General features: G+C 49.4%; 1 protein-coding gene across 1 annotated transcript in view; it reads right to left on the bottom strand.

The window, feature by feature from the left end:
• Positions 1-19,024, bottom strand: part of STK35 (serine/threonine kinase 35) — a 45,579-nt gene that overhangs the window by 8,434 nt on the left and 18,121 nt on the right.

Genomic DNA, 19,024 nt, shown 5'->3' with positions numbered 1-19,024 from the left:
TACATCCGAGCTCCTTATTTCTCTATGATGATCGTAACAGCAATCACTTACTCAGCATTGAATATGTGCAGGCATGTTCTACAATGGATAAAGGTAGGACACTTTTATATGTAACAACTTGGTAAGGTTGTGTAGGAGGGCTGACAGCCTTACCAAGTTGTTACGTATAAAAGTGTCCTACCTTTATCCATTGCCTCCCAGTGAGCCATGCCCTGCTGTATCCTGGGCCTGCCGCTTGCAGCCATGAGAGCGTGTGTCCTCGTTGTGCTGCGTGGGCTGCAGGTTGGGCTCAGCTGACACACATAGAGCCCACCTCCTCTTGGTGACATTCGTGCACTTTAAGGGCGACTCAGGCTCTGCTTGAAAGCCTGTAGAAGAGGGACCTCACCATCCTGCTGTTCTGTTTGGAAGGGCCCTGGTGCAGGAGCTGGAGCCTCGCCCTCCCACCCTAACCCCCCGTCACAGCGCCCAGGCCTCTTTTGCCTGGGAAGCCCGCATAGCACTCCTGTGCTGCCTTCTGGTTAGGGTGTTTCCTCAATCGAGAAGGAGCCTACAAAGCTCGTCTTGATTCTCAGTACTCCTTGGGTCCTGAGAAGCTGGATGTTGAGGATATTCCCCCAGAAAAATTCACGTGACTTACACACACTGAGATGCTTCCTGTGCCTTCAAGGGGATTGCTGTGTGTGCATCCTTGGAGTTAGAAGGACCCTGGGTTAAGGACCTCTCGTCCCAAGCCCCTCAGCACATGAAGAAACCAGGTCCCCAGAGAAGAGTGGGGAGAGCTCGATGAGACTGGAAGCTGGCTTTCCCACCTGTACTCTCACCACTGGGCGGGTCAGTGTCTCTTTTTTAAAATATATATATATATTTTTATTTATTTTTGGCTGCATTGGGTCTTCATTGCTGTGCGCAGGCTTTCTCTAGTTGTGGCGAGCGGGGGCTACTCTTCATTGTGGTGCGCGGGCTTCTCATTGCAGTGACTTCTCTTGTTGAGGAGCACAGGCTCTAGGCGCATGGGCTTCAGTAGTTGCGGCATGCGGGCTCAGTAGTTGTGGGCTGTGTCATGGACCCAAGTGTTTTACATCTATTGCCTCATCTCACTCAACCACCCTACTAGGTAGGAGCTGCTGTTGCCCCAGTTCTAGAGATGAGGAAATTAAAGTTCAGAGACAAGATCTGCATGGCTAGTAAGTGGTAGAGAAAAGGGTTGAACCTAGGTCTGACTCACTCCAAAGCTCCTGCTTTTAACATGTAACTTTGTAATGTAAAATCCCTTCCTAGAGAGACAAAAAGAGCTTAAGAGGAGTTTAAAACCCATTTAATCCCTTCACCTATAAATAGATTCCCTCAGAAAAGGCTTCCGGAAGGCTTCGCTGAGGTACCTCTGCATGGGTCTGGGGTCCAGAGCACAAAGGGGGATGCGGTGCCAACCAGGCGGTGAGCAGCCTTCTGGCAAGTTCCTCTGCCAGCCAAGCAGCTGTCCCTTCTGTCCAAGGAGACTGAGGAACCAAACTGCTCCCATTAAGGCCATCAGCATGTTGGAGAACAGAAGCTGGGGAAAGCTGAGGTGGGAGCAGGCAGCCATGGGGCTGGGGACCCAGTGGGCTCCCACGGCCAACTCCCTCCCCTAGTCTTCAGCTCGCAAACTGGGAATGGCTGGGTGAACAAAAGATTACCCTTTATTCTAAAAGTATGGCCTTCCTACCTTGGTCAAAATGTCATTTCTTTGATGAAATGACGATGAAAGTATATGGGAGTGGTTTAAAAAACTGGTCTTCCATCTCCTACCCCCACCCCCTGGCTTTTAAATTGTACTGTCCTTCAAAATGTGTAAGTTTGGCAACCACAGGATTTAAAAATCTCTGGGAGCCACAGCTAAGCTTTGTTTATTTTTTTTTAACTTATTTATTTTTGGCTGCATTGGGTCCTCGTCGCTGTGCACAGGCTTTCTCTAATTGCGGCGAGCAGGGGCTACTCTTCGTTGCGGTGAGTGGGCTTCTCATTGAGGTGGCTTCTTTTGTTGTGGAGCATGGGCTCTAGACACGAGGGCTTCAGTAGTTGTGGCACACGGGCTCAGTAGTTGTGGCTCACGGGCTCTAGAGCGCAGGCTCAGTAGTTGTGGCACATGGGCTTAGCTGCTCCGCAGCATGTGCGATCTTCCCGGACCAGGGCTCGAACCTGTGTCCCCTGCATTGGCAGGCGGATTCTTAACCACTGCGCCACCAGGGAAGTCCCACAGCTAAGCTTTAGCTCCGCACTTTTACTCCAGTGCTCTATCAGGGAAGCAGCGCAGGCTGTGGTGAACAGTCCTGGGTTCAAATTTGAGCTCTGCCACTCACTAGCAGTTTACATTATCTGAGCCTCCTTTTCCTTCCTAGCAAATGGGGATGCTGCTATTTCCGCTCTGGGGTCAGCTGTAAGGAGTGAGGATCCCCAGCAGTGGGGCAGTCAGGGAGCTCTACCTTGTTATTAGTTATGTTGATGGTCTTTTTTGGTTTCTAGGGGGTCACACACTCAACTATGTATAACTTATCCGGAGTCAAAGTTTAATTCAGGAACTTTCTCTCCTGTGTTTTCAAAATGGGAGATTTAAGAATGAGAGCAGTGAAGGTGATGGTGGAGGGGGAAGGGAAGGGTAGCTCTCCACTGCCACACCTTTACCATAATGCCCCAAGGACAGCCAGATGGTAGCAAAAGTATCCTCAGCACCTTTCGCCTGCTCAGGCCTAAAGGTGGATTTTTTTTTTTTTTTTTTTGACGTGGACCAGTTTTAAAATCCTTATTGAATTTGTTACAATATTGCTTCTGTTTTATGTTTTGGTATTTTGGCCGCGAGGCATGTGGGACATTGGAAGGCGAAGTCTTAACCACTGGACCGCCAGGGAAGTCCCCTAAAGGTGGATTTTTGAAGTCCAGGGACCTAGAAATCAGAAATACCACCTGGCTGTTTGGGAGGACCAATTTTCTGTGGCTTCGCACAAAAGTGTCACAGCTACTCGTTCGAAGGGTGGGCCAGTTCCCCAGGTGACCACTGGTGCTCCTCAGGAGGGCTCCTGCAGTAGCCTGCAGGCTTCAGGGTGGCACTCGAGTTTGTGCTCTGTGCTAGCGTAAGCAGGGACGCTAAGCAAGAGTCCTCACAATACTCTCTTTACTTTATACAGACACATCTATCCACGAAAAAGGCTCTCCCCACGGATGAGGAATTTTAGTCTCAGAAGTTACTTAGCAAGTTGCAAAAGGTTAAATAGGTAGTAAACGGTTAACTGGGATTCAAATCTAAAGTCTAGTTTTCTCTATTCCTCTCTGCCTCTCACCTATTTAACAGGAAAGAAAGTCATCTGACTGGCATACTCAAGTCGTGGTTTATTGGGGGTGAAGTCAAGAACTCACCCTTACCTAAGCTCCCCTAACATCCAGCCTGGTCTTATCACTGTAGTTAATGACGCCTGTGATAAACTAGACACTATGCAAGGCCTGATATGCAAAGCCTCCTTTTTCCAGGCAAAGGACCATGTAGGAATTATCCCCATTTTACAGATGAGCAAACTGAGGCTCAGGTTATTTATTTTCAGCATATCATGCTGGAGAAGCCCAGAGGCAAGGTAATCTCAGGGTCACAGAGGGCAGGCCTCTCCTTCCAAGCAAGATTAGCTTCAAAATGAGTCATTTTTCATTTGTTTCATACACCAGACAGCTGGCTTTTCATACTCAGATATCAACATACCACCCTGGGGGGATCAGCGGCTCCGGCACTACTGTCTGTTCTAATCTGTCAGAGGGACTGAGGCCAGGGAGCCAAGCTTGGTGCATCATTCCTCTAAGGCTCAGCGAAGCAACAGTGGTGCTCACAGTAGGGCAAAACCAGGGACGACTGTGCTGTGGGCGGCTCATGGCACAGCATACGAGGTCCTGTCGTCAGGGTAAAAGAAAATGAAGTAGACATTATAAATGGGATAATGGTGTCTTCAGTCTCCAGGTCTACCGAAGGGGAATGGCGTTAGGGAAAGGGATGTGAGGTCAGAGAGCACCGAAGCTTACCCAGCAGGAGCTTCACAGCAGATACGGACAACAACCTGGAAGGCCGTCGTGCTGTGTTTGCGGTCTCTGAGTCCTGACCAGGGGACCAAAACAAGGCAGAAGTCCAGGAGCAGGTCCCCAATGTGGCGGGAGTACCATTCAAAGAGCACAGGTAGTCTGGTGCTCTGTTAAGGGCTTGGGCTTTGGAGTAGGAAGATCTAAGGTTTAAACCCCAGCTCAGCCAATTACTAGCTCTCATCTTTATCAAGTCTGTTTTCTTGACCTACAATGTGGAAATGTCTACCTTGCAGGGTGTGAAGCTCAGTGACGGTCTTTGTGACGGTCTCAGTGAGATACGCAGGAGGTACTTAATCAAGCTACGATGGCAGCCTTAAATCACATCCCCAAAACCAAAAACCTCACAAAAGTCATTTGCTCAGGCAAAAATTCCAGACAAGATAAACTGGCCTCATGTTAGTCTTCTCTGGAGGAGACAGTGTCCTTTCTGCTTCGGGCCTCAGGAACTGCGAGTCTGGCTGCACCCCCCTTCCCCTTGCTGTCAGCTCAGATGGTGCACGCCTCCTCCAGGAAGCACTCCCAGGGGCCCAGCCGCGGTAGGGACTCTTCTCTGTTCTCTGGTGAGTAGGCACAGGAAGACCGCAGACCCCCACTAACCATGCTGCGCGTCCTCTCACCACCTCCTGACTACAAGCTTCCTGGGGGACAGGGACAAGCCTCTGCTCTCAGGAAGACTCTCAGGTTGCCAAGCACAGAAGGAGCTCGAATACTGGGTGACTGATAGGAATTGGGAGTTAGCATATGGCAATAAAAAGTTAATTCACAACTTCACGGAATCATTCGTTCAGCACGACAGGAGTTTAACATAAAAATATGGCTATAAAACCCCTGCCTTTGGTTGAGTTCCTACCAAACATCCCAACAAGCCAGGTGCACAGAGGGATGCTCACCCCACCCCAGGAGGTCGGCCGCCTCTCCAGCCCCCAGTGGCTGCGAAGGGAGCGGCTGGGGTTTCACTGGCGCTATTTTTCTCCCGCGCTCCACTGTGTCCCCACCCCACCCTCAGAGCCCAGCGGACGAAATGGGCACACGGGGAGGGTTTTCCTGACACAACACAGCCTATCAGTGACAGAACCAGGAGGCTCCTCCACTACTTCCCCCGCACCCACTTCCCCACAGGAGGCCGGCCCTCACAGGGGAAGGACACAGCCCACTGTCTGCAAACACAGACTGTTTCATCTGGAGAGGGAGCTTGAAACCCAGCTGCAGCTAGCTGGAGCCGGCCTGGCTTCAGAGAATGTCCCCAGTCTAAGTCAGTCACAGTAGGAGGTTAATGAGGACTGGAAGACTTGGGTTTGGCCTCAACTCTTTGGACTTCCCAGATCTTAAAGAACCACTGTGGCCTCCTTCCACGCCCAGCCATCTGCAAAATGGCAGAAATGTCCAACAACTCTCCTTAGCTGACAAGTGGCTCAAGAGGTGGTGGCGTTCATACCTGGCGGCCTCCCATTCTCCACAATGGAAGGACATGGACTATGGAAACAGGCGGTAGGACAGGGCAGCCCCATGAGGAACTAAGCACCTGCCCTTGCGCAGCCAGAGGACTTGTCCTTTGCCTAGGAAGCCACCCCTCCCATCTTTCACATCCTCCTCACCTACCTATGCTCGTCCAGAGCAAGTGCCCAGTGAGTTCTCTGAAAGGCACACCGTCACCCAGGCTGTGACAGTACAAACACAACTGGAGGAGAGTACCCCCACATGGCAGCCTATTAAGAGACACTGGGACTTCCCTGGTGGCGCAGTGGTTAACAATCTGCCTGACAATGCAGGGGACACGGGTTCGAGCCCTGGTCCGGGAAGATCCCACGTGCCGTGGAGCAACTAAGCCCGTGCGCCACAACTACTGAGCCCGCGCTCTAGACCCTGTGAGTCACAACTACTGAGCCCATGAGCCACAACTACTGAAGCCCGTGCACCTAGAGGCCGTGCTCCGCAGCAAGAGAAGCCACTGCAATGAGAAGCCCGCCCACTGCAACAAAGAGTAGCCCCCGCTCGCCACAACTAGAGAAAGCCTGCGCACAGCAACGAAGACCCAATGCAGCCAAAAAAAAAAAAAAAAAAAAAATATATATATATATATATATATATATATATATATATATATATATTTTTTTTTTTTTTTTTTTTTAAGAAGAGACACTGACCCACCCAGTAGTGAGAGTACAGGTGGGAAAGCCAGCTTCCAGTCTCATCGAGCTCTCCCCACTCTTCTCTGGGGAGCTGGTTTCTTCATGTGCTGAGGGGCTTGGGACGAGAGGTCCTTAACCCAGGGTCCTTCTAACTCCAAGGATGCACACACAGCAATCCCCTTGAAGGCACAGGAAGCATCTCAGTGTGTGTAAGTCACGTGAATTTTTCTGGGGGAATATCCTCAACATCCAGCTTCTCAGGACCCAAGGAGTACTGAGAATCAAGACGAGTTTTGTAGGCTCCTTCTCGATTGAGGAAACACCCTAACCAGAAGGCAGCACAGGAGTGCTATGCGGGCTTCCCAGGCAAAAGAGGCCTGGGCGCTGTGACGGGGGGTTAGGGTGGGAGGGCGAGGCTCCAGCTCCTGCACCAGGGCCCTTCCAAACAGAACAGCAGGATGGTGAGGTCCCTCTTCTACAGGCTTTCAAGCAGAGCCTGAGTCGCCCTTAAAGTGCACGAATGTCACCAAGAGGAGGTGGGCTCTATGTGTGTCAGCTGAGCCCAACCCGCAGCCCACGCAGCACAACGAGGACACACGCTCTCATGGCTGCAAGCGGCAGGCCCAGGATACAGCAGGGCATGGCTCACTGGGAGACAGGGAGTGAGCAGAGCTTAAAGCCAGGATGGCGTGTGGATGCAAACACATGGCAGCTTTATCTCTAGAACGTCCCAAGTTCAGTAAGGGCAGCAACTGGTTCTATGCAAACTGCAGCAAGCAGTCACTGCGAAGCTCCTAGATAAGGAGACTCGGTCATATTTTAGCAGTGGCCGTAGTGTCACCATTGCTGACTTGCTTGATATTGTTTTAAACCTTCCGATTCCCTGAAGTGTGCTGCCCACAATGCTAGTATTTAAAAGTTTGCCAAATGCACAAAAAAAAGAATCATTGGGCAAGACCTAAGATTCTGAGGTTTGGAGGTCTCTGGGGATCTGCACGCTGAGTCACCATCTACGTCTGAGGACGCAGATCCAATTAAACCCGGTCTTTTTGGCCTTGGGAAGTCACCAGCCTGTCAGGGCCTGAGGGTTGGTGTTTCCCTTAACCAAGTCAGTTGGTAAACAGGTATGGGTGGAACTCACTCAAGACAAACTAAGGGGGAACTTTTTGTCTCCAGAAACAGCCCTGGTAATTGGCAGTCAGCTGTGGGGATACCCTAATTCCCTTCCTCAACTTATTAAGTGTGGGGATGAAATGAAAGCTGCCAACAGCTTCAACTGGCCCCCAAAGAGATTGGGGTTCAGCTGCGGCTGCTGTCATTAGCAGAGAAAGGACTCAGCAGGAGGCTGGGCTCCTGGGAGAGATCTCCTCCCCTCTTGGGCCCTTAGCCAGGAGGAAGATGTCTAAGGAGTTATCAGAGCTAAAGGGGAGAGGTGGCTCCTCTATATGGGGATGGGACAATTTGTGGTTGTGAACGGCGTGGCTCAAACAAGGTCATGCCCGGAGTGGTCAGGGCCGAAGGAGACCGTATGTACTCCGGTTACAGCAAGCAGTCCAAAGCCCAGCGTGCTGAGGGGAACTCACTGGGGGCACTTGCTAAGGGGTTTGGCGCTCTCTCAGGGAAAAGCAGGGCACTGCAAATTGTTAGTGAGAAGTGAAGCAGAGATGACTGATTAGCCTATGAGACCAACAAACAGGACAAGGGAGCTCCACAGAGGCAGCCACCATTTCACTGAACTCCCGCCGTGTGTTAGGAGCTGCACCGGGTACTTTGTTTCTCGTGCCTTTTGTCCTCACGACAGCACACAGTGAGCATCACGGTTAAAGGAGCGTCATTTATTTAATGGATTAGGAAATGGGGGCCCAGAAACGTTAGGTGACTTGCCCAAGGCACCCTGCTGATAAGAGGCAGAGAGGTGATTCAAACCTAGGTTAATCAGCGTATCAGATTCAAAAGCAAAAATGGAAGCACAGGGCCTATAATCGCCCTGGTCAGTGGTGGCCCTTTCTCCCCTCCTGTGCTCGGGCGGGTGCCAGCGCAGTCTTGCACCTTCTGAAGACCGGCACTGTCAGGTGCAGCATCTTATCTCCCTCCCCGAGGGGGCTAACAGCTCTCCCCTCACTGTGACCGACTCACCTGCCAAAAATCCAGCCTTGTACGTCACCGCCACCTTTTTTGTAGGATGAAGTTCACCTTTCTTAGGCTGACATTCAAGGTTCTTGGCAACTTGGCGCTACTTCACTCTCCAACTTGAGCCTCTGCGTAAACCAAACCAAATTCTTTCCACAAATTCTCAGTGTTCTGCTTTTGCTCATACTGTGTCTCCTGCTTAGAAGACCCCTGTCTGCTCTCCTTTCTTCAAGGGCCATCTTAAGTCACACGTCCTACAGGTTGCCGTTACTGACTTCTTCAACAAAAAGCCAGTACTCGGTCCTCTGAGCTCCTGGGAGCACTGAGACAGTACCGTGCTGCAACATCTTCGGAAGCTCGATGGAAAAGAGCATGGACACCCGAGCTTTAGCCTGGAGCTGGCACGTGCTAGCCACGTGGCCAGTGGGGCAAACCACTCTCTGGAGTGGGAGCAGGGCGGACACCGTACCTAGGATGCACGTGAGGATTTAACGAGACAGTAAATGGGGAGAGTATGAATCTGGCAAACAGCCTGTGCTCAGTAAGTTTAGGTAAGAGAAGGTGCTCCCTGGCACCTCCCCACCATGCCTTACAGATGATAAAGGCTCTAGGCTGTAGCAGGCTTGATCCTATACAGAAACAAGTGCATACAAGACCCCTAGCAAGCTGCAAAAGCTCTCCGCAAAAGCTCTCCTTAAGCATTTGCTAAACAAGTGCAAAAAACGACTCTCCTGGGTTCCTGAAAGGAGATCTGGTGGAAGGCAGGTGGGGCCTTCCTCCACCCCAAGGCCTATATAGAATTCAAACCAAGGCACGACAGGACAGCTGAAGGACTGACTTTAAGGGAAGGGCCACCCCTCTGCTCCTGGTATTTGCACTTAGAAACCTGAAGGCAACAGACCAGAGACCTTCTCCCTCTACCTCCTTCCCCCGTACTCCTTTCCTTAACCCCAAATGGAAAGTATTTCCCAATTTACAAATTAAAGTGGCTCTCAAAATCAATTTTATAGCCAGCAATCATGGTTCTGATGTTATGTAACTATTAAAAAAAAAAAAAAAGTGAGATGCCAGCGCTAGAAAGCTGCTCTTTGGCAGAACCACCAGCCTGCCCATGTGACAGCACAGGTTTTCAGCTCTAAAAAGCAAAAGTAAATACAAAAACAAAATGCTATGTCCTTGAGACATAATTACAGCAGAATGAATATGCAAATACAGACTCAGAAGAGTCAGGTACGTCAGTCAACTAATGAGAAGCTGATTACAAAGGGGGTTAGACCAAAACACAGCAAGACTCAGTCATCAAATAAAGGCTGTGAAGGCAACCCTGGGTCTACGGAGGTCACGCCGTGCCCGTGAAGGCGCTTTATGTTCAGTGTTTTTTTCTGGGGGGCGCTGGGGGAGCCAAGAACCTGCACGCATTCTGAGATACAACTTCTAGCTCTGTTACCAGCATGGTCAACAACTGGTATGAAAGAACGGCAGGACTCAACAGCTGTGGAGTAGCTACTGCATACCCAGCACCCCTAGGCTAGTTTTACATGAATTTTTCATTTACTCCTCACGAAAAGCCTATGGGTAAGTGCTGGCAACCCCACTTTATAAATGAGGACTCCAAGACTCAGAGAGATGCCTAAGGTTTAGATGGACTGAGGCCGGGAGCAATATTTATCTCCACGGCCCACACCAGGCACACGGCAGGTACTTAATACATGCCTGGAAAGAATAAGTGAAGTTTCCTAGTCTGGTTCAAAGCCACGTCTAAGACTCCACTCAGAGACCTAAGCCCGACTCCAACCCCATTGCTTCCCCCTTTCCTATGCCTGCTGCCCCTCAACTTCCCCTTCCTCTAACAGTGACCTCCTGTCCTATCACAGCAGCCTCACAGGGATCTGTTATGTCCCTGAATGACTCTCCGGAGGGCACCCGTAACACGCTCACTGTTATTAAGGCTTAGAAGCCCACTTCCCCAGGGCCTGGGAAGCCTGAGGAGAAGTTCAATTGTTTTCCTCCTCCTCCTCCTGCCAGGAGCAGATGGCCACAGGGCCTCACCTCATCCTCAAGACAAATGCACAAGGCAGAAACTAAGCAAGAGGGGCTTCCCTGGCGGCGCAGTGGTTGAGAATCTGCCTGCCAGTGCAGGGGACACGGGTTCGAGCCCTGGTCTGGGAAGATCCCACATGCCGCGGAGCAACTGGGCCCGTGAGCCACAACTACTGAGCCTGAGCGTCTGGAGCCTCTGCTCCGCAACAAGAGAGGCCGTGATAGTGAGAAGCCCGCGCACCGCGATGAAGAGTGGCCCCCACTCGCCGCAACTGGAGAAAGCCCTCGCACAGAAACGAAGACTCAACACAGCCAAAAATAAAAATAATAAATAAATAATAAATAAAAAAAAAAAAAAAAAAAAAAAGAAACTAAGCAAGAATTAGAGGAGTCCCTGTCCTAGAACCACACCCACTGTGGAACTCTGAACGTGCCGGGGCTGAGGGAGGAGGGGAAAGAGGACCACCTTTTCTACTCTGGTTTTCTGGATGAGAAAACCACGACCTACAGTGCGTGACCTGTCCAAAGCCCCATGCTACGTAAGTACAGAAGACAGAGCCCGAATTAGAACCTGGCAGGCCCTCCTAGTTCTCAGGCCTCGATGCAAGCTTTCTAAGGGAAGAACTGTAGGATACTAGGCAGACGGTGCCTTTACCCTCTTCTGCCAGAGCAGTTTTCAAACCTGAGCGTGCCATCAGCATCACCTGGAGGTTCCTGTTGAAACACTCACCCCCAGCTTCCAGCTCTGTAGGTCTGAGGTGGCGTCAGAAATACGTATTTTTAAGAAGTTTCCTGGAGATGCTGCCAGTCTGGGGACCATACTTTGAGAACCAACAGTGCTGAAGTTTCTCGTGGACACTGTGTGTGTGCTGGGGGGGGTGCGAGCTGGTGAGGAGGAGCAGGGAGGAATGTGGCAATAGCATGTTGATATCTTCAAGGTCACAGGATAGACTCTGGATCCATTAAGTAGAAAACTTCTTACTCCTGACACCCTCAGTTCCTTCCACCGATAAAATGGAAGCAATCTTTCTAAACTTTACCCAGGGTGTGTAACATGAGTCTGTGGATTCTGAAGATGCACATCTGGGTCTGCCTATGTCATCACTATCGTATGACCATCTCAACGAAATTCTAAGAGTAGGTGGGAAACTGGACTTCTGGGGACAGGTGTCCCTCCGCTATAGGACTTCCAAAACACTGGGCTGGAGTGACGTGTTCCCGAAGGCTCTCCATGCTACGCCTGGTTGGTGCCCATGCCCCGAGATGCTCAGGGTGGGGGATGGAGGAGGATCTCTGGATCACCTCAGTGGTGACATCTGGATTTCAGTTTAGGCAACTGGCCTAAACTCCCAAGCAATTTTTTTTGGAAGGTGAAAGTCACCCTGTTCTTTGGCCTCGGGTGTGGTACATTCACACTCATTTCCGCTGTCCCATGCAAACCAAGGGTTCCTTCCAAACATTCATCACATCCAAGCCTGCAATCTGGTTACTAACAACAAATGAGTCTTTAGTTGTCACTCCCAGCTCTCCTTATGTCTGGTACAAGGCTGGGCTGTGCTGGAAAGGCCCATGTATTCTGCCAAGATCTGACAGCACTACCCTTCTTTCAGTCCATGCCTTAGCTTTGCCCTAGACTGGAACTCTCTGGGAGGACATGCCTTAGACATGTACGAAAAAAGCAGAAAGGAAAAAAATAAAAGGGTGCTGTACATGATATTTAAGGGCTTCCTTTTTGCAAAAGTATGGAAGTAAACACGGAATGAGTCAATTGGCTCACGTCATCTGTGTCTTTCCCACTGGAACAGAGGGTCAAAACCAAAATCCAACATGATGTACCATAGCCCACCTGCCTTCCACTACTGCTCTAGTGCCAGGCCTTGGAATTACCAAAAGCCAAGGTTACCTACCATTCATAAGATTACCTGCCCAGGCCCCACATCTGGCTCCTTTATGCAGCCTGGGAAAACAGAAGCATTTTCATCTTCTTCATTATGCCCTAAGGTGTGCCTGGGTGGCTCTAATCCTGAGTCCCTAGACATCACTTCTTTTTACAAAGAAACAAACTACAGAATTCTGACCTGTGTATGATGCAGACTGAGTTACAGCTTTCCCCTGGCACCTGTAACTGAAAGCGTAATTCCTTTAAAGTTGGGAAATTCATTGCAGTATTTTACGGTATTGATTTATTTTAAACTTCGCTGGCAGTTTTAAGGCCTGCATGCCTCTGAATCCTAGAAATGCTGGAGGAGGTCTCCATTTCCTTTGGTTTTGTAAAATCACAGAAGACTCACTAGGGGAAATGAAAAGAGCGGCCGGGAGCTTATACGTTGCTGCCCTAGTTTATCAAGACAGAACCCTGGGCATTCTCTCCAGGTCCTCATCTTGAATGCCCCTCCGACTGGGGATTTCACTACAATGACAGTCCCCTCTCCCCTTACCAGCTAAGTCCTGTACCCAACAAAGCCTCAGTGTGCCAGGGCGAGTTTCACACAAACTCTGAGATGTGACCTCCTCACTTACCACCTGGCTTACAAGGTGCCCCTAAACCTACCTTCAAGAACCAGCCCAAGGCACCACCTTCTCTAGGAAGCTTTCCCTCCACTCTTCTCCAGGCTTCCTGTATTTCTCTTCCTGTATTTCTACAACTAAATGTTGTCTTAGGTCCACAGCTAACCTGTGAGCTCCTAGAGGACAGCACTGGGGTCTACACTATCAAGACCACTGCTGGGCAAGCGCCTGTCATACGAGGGCTCCTGCTCACCAAATCTGACTTGGCCTCAGAATCTTTCAACACAGGGCTGCAGGCAGCCACATCAACAACAGGGACGAATCATGAAAGCCCTCGGCTTTGGTCAAGAGTCAATAAATGAGCTGGAAGATGGGTCAGGGAGAAACCCAGCAACTCTGCCATTTTGCTTTGGATCCTCATCAACCTTAAGTGTCCAGGCTAAGCTCACTTAGAACGGGCTTCTGCCAGGTCCCGGGGAACAGAGACAACAGGGTGCCTTTGGGTCACATCAGAGCCCTTCCTTGTCCTGGTGCACAGACTGTCCTGTCAGCACCCCCTCAGTGCCAGTGCTTTCCTGCTGCCCCCAAGGGGGATGCACTTCGGGTCTCCCGCTTTCCAACCTTTTGGGAATTTTAACCTCTGCCTGCTTGTGTGGCTTCTGCCACTGTCGCCCGGCCCTTGGTTATGTGGGTGCCTCACCATCCCTGCCTTGCCTCGCCTGCCCATGTTTGAGGCTGTATCAGTGTGACACAAGAGGAATCAACACACAGGTGATCTCGCCTGAAGGAGCAGAAGGTGGCCCTGCTGCGGTGTGCTGTGCCGAGACTGCCAGACTCCGAAAGATGCCCACAGGCAGCACCGACACTAATACCTGGGGGCCTCTCGTGTGGAGCTAATAGGAGGGGGAACCCACCTCGAAACCCATCAAAAGCTGCTTTCAAAGAAGCTGTAGGAGGCAGGATAGAACAGTGGAATTTCCAGTCAGGTATCCTGCCTCTGAAAACTGTGTCAAAATGATTCTCAGCTTCCTCATCAGCAGAATGATGGCAGATAACAGAACACTTATGCAGATGATGTGATAATAAGATACTTTATGTAAAAGTACTTAATTCAGGGCTGGAGATAAAAGGGCAGGGCCTCTGCCCTGCACAAGTCAGAGGGCCCCTCAAAACAGGTTTTCAGAACCAGAGCTGTTATTGTGGGAGGGAGTATCTGTGTCCCTAGCGTAAGAGGAAATGGGAGTTGGAAAGACCCCAACCATCAGGCAGCTTTGCTCACAGCTGGAGGATTACAGGAGCTATTCTGATTTGCCCGAAGGGGTGCTGCCTAGGCTGAGAGGAGCCCAGGATGCCAGGGAGGAGGAGAATGTGAGCAACAACAGCCCTGGGGCAGGCCTGTCCCCTCATGAACGCTTTGATGTCCTGCAGAGCTTCAAGGGACAGATTATCCTTGTGGGCAACCAGCCCCATTACATAACAGACAGCTCAGTTTCCTTGTGTTGAGACAGCAGGAGTGACAGACAGAGAGGGCAACAGCGGGGGCAAAAGCTGGCGCCCAGGGAGCTGCCTGGCCTTACAAATACCAGCCTTCCCCACCTGGGGGATCTCCCAAGAAACACCAGTAGACAGACCCAGAACCAAGGGATGGCCTGCACACCGCATACCAGTGGTACCTAGAACTGCCGGGTCTTCAGTGAACGCTGAGCTTTACATTCCCAGGGAAAAGAGCAGCAAACCCACAACCTCTGCTCTCACACAGCCCCGTGAAGTCTAGTGAGACAGGGTAAAAGCAAGGCTGGGGCCTCCATTTATAGACAGGGACTCAAAAGATGCTCAGCAGTTCTAGTTCTGCTTGGATCTAAGAATTAATAGTCACTGGCTAAATACACCCCCCCCCCACCACCATCACCAAATCTCTCTAACTAAAACTTCCATTCTCTCCAAGGACCTCATCATCCACTTCAGGGTGAGGCTGGCACTTCCCTCTTCTACTCCTCCCATCCTCCCTTCGGGCAGTTCAAGGCTCCACCAGACACTAAGAGGGATGAGCCTCTGGGCTGTGAGAATCGAACTTCTGACTTGGGTCTCTTCGGCAGTTACACCCTCTCTGGGAAGCCTTCCTCCATCACTGTCCTTTGGGCTACCTAGGTGTTTACCAGCACGCTCTGAACCTTCTCAGAGTAGAAGAAACCACCTCCCAACTGGAAACCGACTAAGTGCCAGGCTCCTCGGGTCCACGTTACTCAACTCAGAATGCACTTCCTGCCCCACCTAGTGCCGCGCAATCTACGTGAGGCTCAACTGTTTGTTGAATTTTGAAAACATTTGAGATTTATAGGCAATTCCATGAGGCAATACACCATATTGGTTACAGCCATGGACTTAGACCTGGGTTCAAATCTAGGCTTTGACCCTTACTAGCTCTGAGAGCTTCAGGAAGTTACTTGAAAAGAAGTAAATGAAATAATGGTCATAAAGCACCCAGCCCAGGGATGTCCATTAATTATCATCCTCTCTGGCACTGTTGCCCTCCATCAAAGCCTTAGCCTTCTAGACTCAGGAGGTGAGGCTCCAAATGAGGGTCTTACATTCCCAGAAGCTAGGTCTCACCCATGGTCTCATTCTGCCCCTTCCCACAGGGAAGGCAGTCCTGGGAGAGAAAGGCCTGTCTTATGTGTTCCTGGGTTAGTTCCGATGGCTGGGTCAGGAAGTCACACTCAGAGATGGGGCCTGGAGACCTACCTAGTCTTGGGTTCCCAATTTCGCACTTAAAATCTTTTTTAAATTTACCACCACCTGCCCCCCTACCCCGGACTCTGTTTTGAAGACTTTGTTGTTTAAAACAGACCACGTTAATTAAACATTTTCCCCCCATTTTTAAGTTTTTAGTCTTACTTTTGATTAACTTGATACCTGTAATGTGACACAATTCGGGTATAATTCCAGCCGAAAGGAAGCGAATGATCTGAATTGGCTTCTACAGCTTCAGTGTAAGCATATGTGCTGCTTGCTGCCTGTGAGATGAGCTGAAAAAGCTTTTGAATCTCCAGCAAAGGGGCTCGACTAGGGGTTTAGGAACCCTCATGTTAAAAAACCTCAGATCTCATAAAACAGAAACAAAATCTGAAGCCCAGGTCAAGGGGCCAACCGGATACCCAGCATGTTAGCCCAGAGCCACATCTTTGGACCCTAGGCCAGGGAATAATATATCATTTATTACTTCAACAAGAAATTAGGCCCGATTTCTTTCTGATGTTGGGCAGCTACCAAGATCGCATATGGTACAAAGAACATTTTCTATGACCCCTTAGGTCACAACAACATCTGATTTCCTTCAGCAGACCTGAGCTGCCCACTCCTAATAAACATCATTCAAGGCCCTGGCTTCAAAAGGCCCTAGGTAACTGAGGTTTGTGTATTAGACAGCAAACTTGGCCATGAATGCAGAGTTCCTTAACCCACAACAACCTCCCCGTTAACATGTGGGCAGTGGTACCTGGAACATCAGTCTGGCTGGCTTCCTGCTTTGGGTAAGGCTTTTGGCTGGCTGGTAGGAACCATTAGGGGTTATTAAACATCTTCAAAAAGTGACAAGTAAGGGAGAGATAGGACCCCTCAGTGAGTAACCTTTAAAAACAGATACATTTTTCTGGAACAAGCAATTGGATAGAGTTGCCTTGATTATAGCTTTGTTTCAAAGAAGAAAGCTATTTGGCAGTCCTCAGAAACAAGGCAACTAAAGACCACCATCTTCAGAGGAACAGAAGACAACGCTTCCACCTCAAGCCCAAGCGTGCATCTAAGACTGCGCTGTCCAGCATCTCACTTAGACAGTTTCTACGGGGCACTTTCACAGCCTCTTGCAACTCCCCCAACAACCTCAATCAGATAAGTATGATCTACTCCACTTTATGGATGATGAAACCCAGAGAGGTAAAATAACTTGCCTGAGGTCACAGAGCCAGTAAAGCACAGAAGTGGGACTCGATTCTGGACAGTCCACGAGGCAACACTCCTTTCAGAGGAATCCCATGTTTCCAACCCAAAGTGCAATTCCATTCATGGTTGCAAAAAACTGAAACCATTTAGTCCCAATTTAAACATTACTCTGAAATCTACAATCCTAGATTGCTGAGGCGTTCCTTCACCATTCCTTCATCACGCTGCTACTGGGAACGACTGGGTGTCCTTTATGCAGCTAGAGTTTGACCCACGACAAAAAGTTTCGTAGGAAAGCTGGCCAGGAATCAGGACACACAAGTTCTGCCCCTTCATTTGGGACCTTGAATAAGTCCCTTCTTTCTAGGTCTCTCCCTACTTCTCAGCTCCCCTTCACAGTAAAATTCCTCAGGAAGAGGCATCAAAATGTGGTTTGTAGCTCGGGAGTACACGAAGCCAAAACTTTTCATAGTTATTTACCTTTTCCACTTTCATTCTCTCACAAGTGTACTGTGAAGTTTTCCAGAAGTTACATGATGAGTGACATAGCACCAGGTTACAAAGTAAAAGCAAGTAAGAATCCAGCTGACTATCAAGGCAGATGTTAAGATTTGTAAAAATATAAAACAATGCCACTCTACTCACTAAATATGTTTTTGAAAAGTTATTTTTCATAAATTATGTATGTTAATATGTAACTGAATTACTACTCATTTGAAAGGACCATTTAAAACATTTCTCAGTTTTAATTTCTAATACCAAGACCCATAGATATAACCCAAAACAAAAACTCTGGAATCCTCAATTTCAGGAGTGCAATGGGGCCTTCAGACCAAAAACTGAGAATCGTTGGCCTACTCTCTCACGGTCTCCGATTCCTCCCCTTCATTCTCTCTGAAACCCACTCTAGTTAGGGTTCTCATTATGAGCCCCCAAAATTGCTCATGAACACTAATAACTTCCCAATCGCTAAATCCAATGGTCAGTGGCCAGTCTCATCTCATCTCACTCAGCCTACCTACAGAACACGCCACGGCTGATTCCTTCCTTCTCCTGAGGTCTTTTCTCCACCTGGCTTCCAGGACACCATGCCCAGGTCTCCTATACCTCTGGCTTCCTTTCCTTCTCTCCAAGCTCTGTTTTGCTTTGAAATCTTTTCTATGCCCACTTTAGAACCTTGGTCATCTCCAAATTAGTACCTCTAGACCATTCTCTCCTCTGAATTCTAGACTCACACAACAGCCTACTCGACCTCTGTACTTGGTCACCAGCGATTTTTTTTCTTTTTCTGCTGAGCCGCACGGGTATGCGGCATCTTAGTTCCCTGACCAAGGATGGAACCAATGCACCCTGCAGTGGAAGTGTGGAGTCCTAACCACTGGACCACCAGGGAAGTCCCTCAACTTCTGTACTTGGATTCTAAACAGGCATTCCAAACTTTCAGATGACCAAGACCTAACCTTCTCCAGCCAAATCTGTTCTTCCTCATGTCTTCCCCATCTCATTTGATCCTCTCTATCCTTCCAATGGCTTCCGAGGCCAAGAACTTGTAGCCACCCTTAATTCCTTTCTCTCACATCTTATGTTCAATATAGCATGAAACCCTGTTGGTTGACTTCAAAATTCACCCAAAATCCAATCGTTACCTCCCCTGTTCCGCTGTTCAAAGCCACCATTATCTCTCACCTGGGTTATCATAGTAGCCTCCCATCTCATCCCCTCACTTGCTCCCTTCAGTTTACTTTTAGCACAGCAGGTACAGTGATCCTTTCAAAAGATCAGATATCACACAGCTGAAAACACACCAATGACCAGAAGATTAAAAGCCAAAATCCTCACAGTGGCCTACAAGGGCTATTCTAGTTGACTCCTAATTACCTCTCTAGCTTCTTTTCCTATACTCTCCTCCCTGCTCACTCTATCTAGCCTTCAAGCTGTTATAATGGTTATTGCCTCTGTCTGGGATGTTCTTCCTCCAGAAATCCTCATGGTTCACTCCCTCTACTCCTTCTAACCTTTGCTCAAAGGTCACTGTCTTAAGAAGACCAACCTTGATCTCTTCCACTTGGAAGTACACCTCCATCCCTCACCTCCCTGCATTCTGATCTCCCTTATCCTGGGGTCTACATCCCTCCACTAACCCACAGCTAAGTTATGTCTGTCTCCCCAGTAGATGTAAGCTC

This window comes from Balaenoptera musculus, chromosome 15, assembly GCF_009873245.2.
Source record: "Balaenoptera musculus isolate JJ_BM4_2016_0621 chromosome 15, mBalMus1.pri.v3, whole genome shotgun sequence".
Classification (NCBI taxonomy): Eukaryota; Metazoa; Chordata; class Mammalia; order Artiodactyla; family Balaenopteridae; genus Balaenoptera; species Balaenoptera musculus.
The sequence above is the reverse complement of the archived record's forward strand: the minus strand, read 5'-3'. Positions and strand labels throughout refer to the sequence as shown.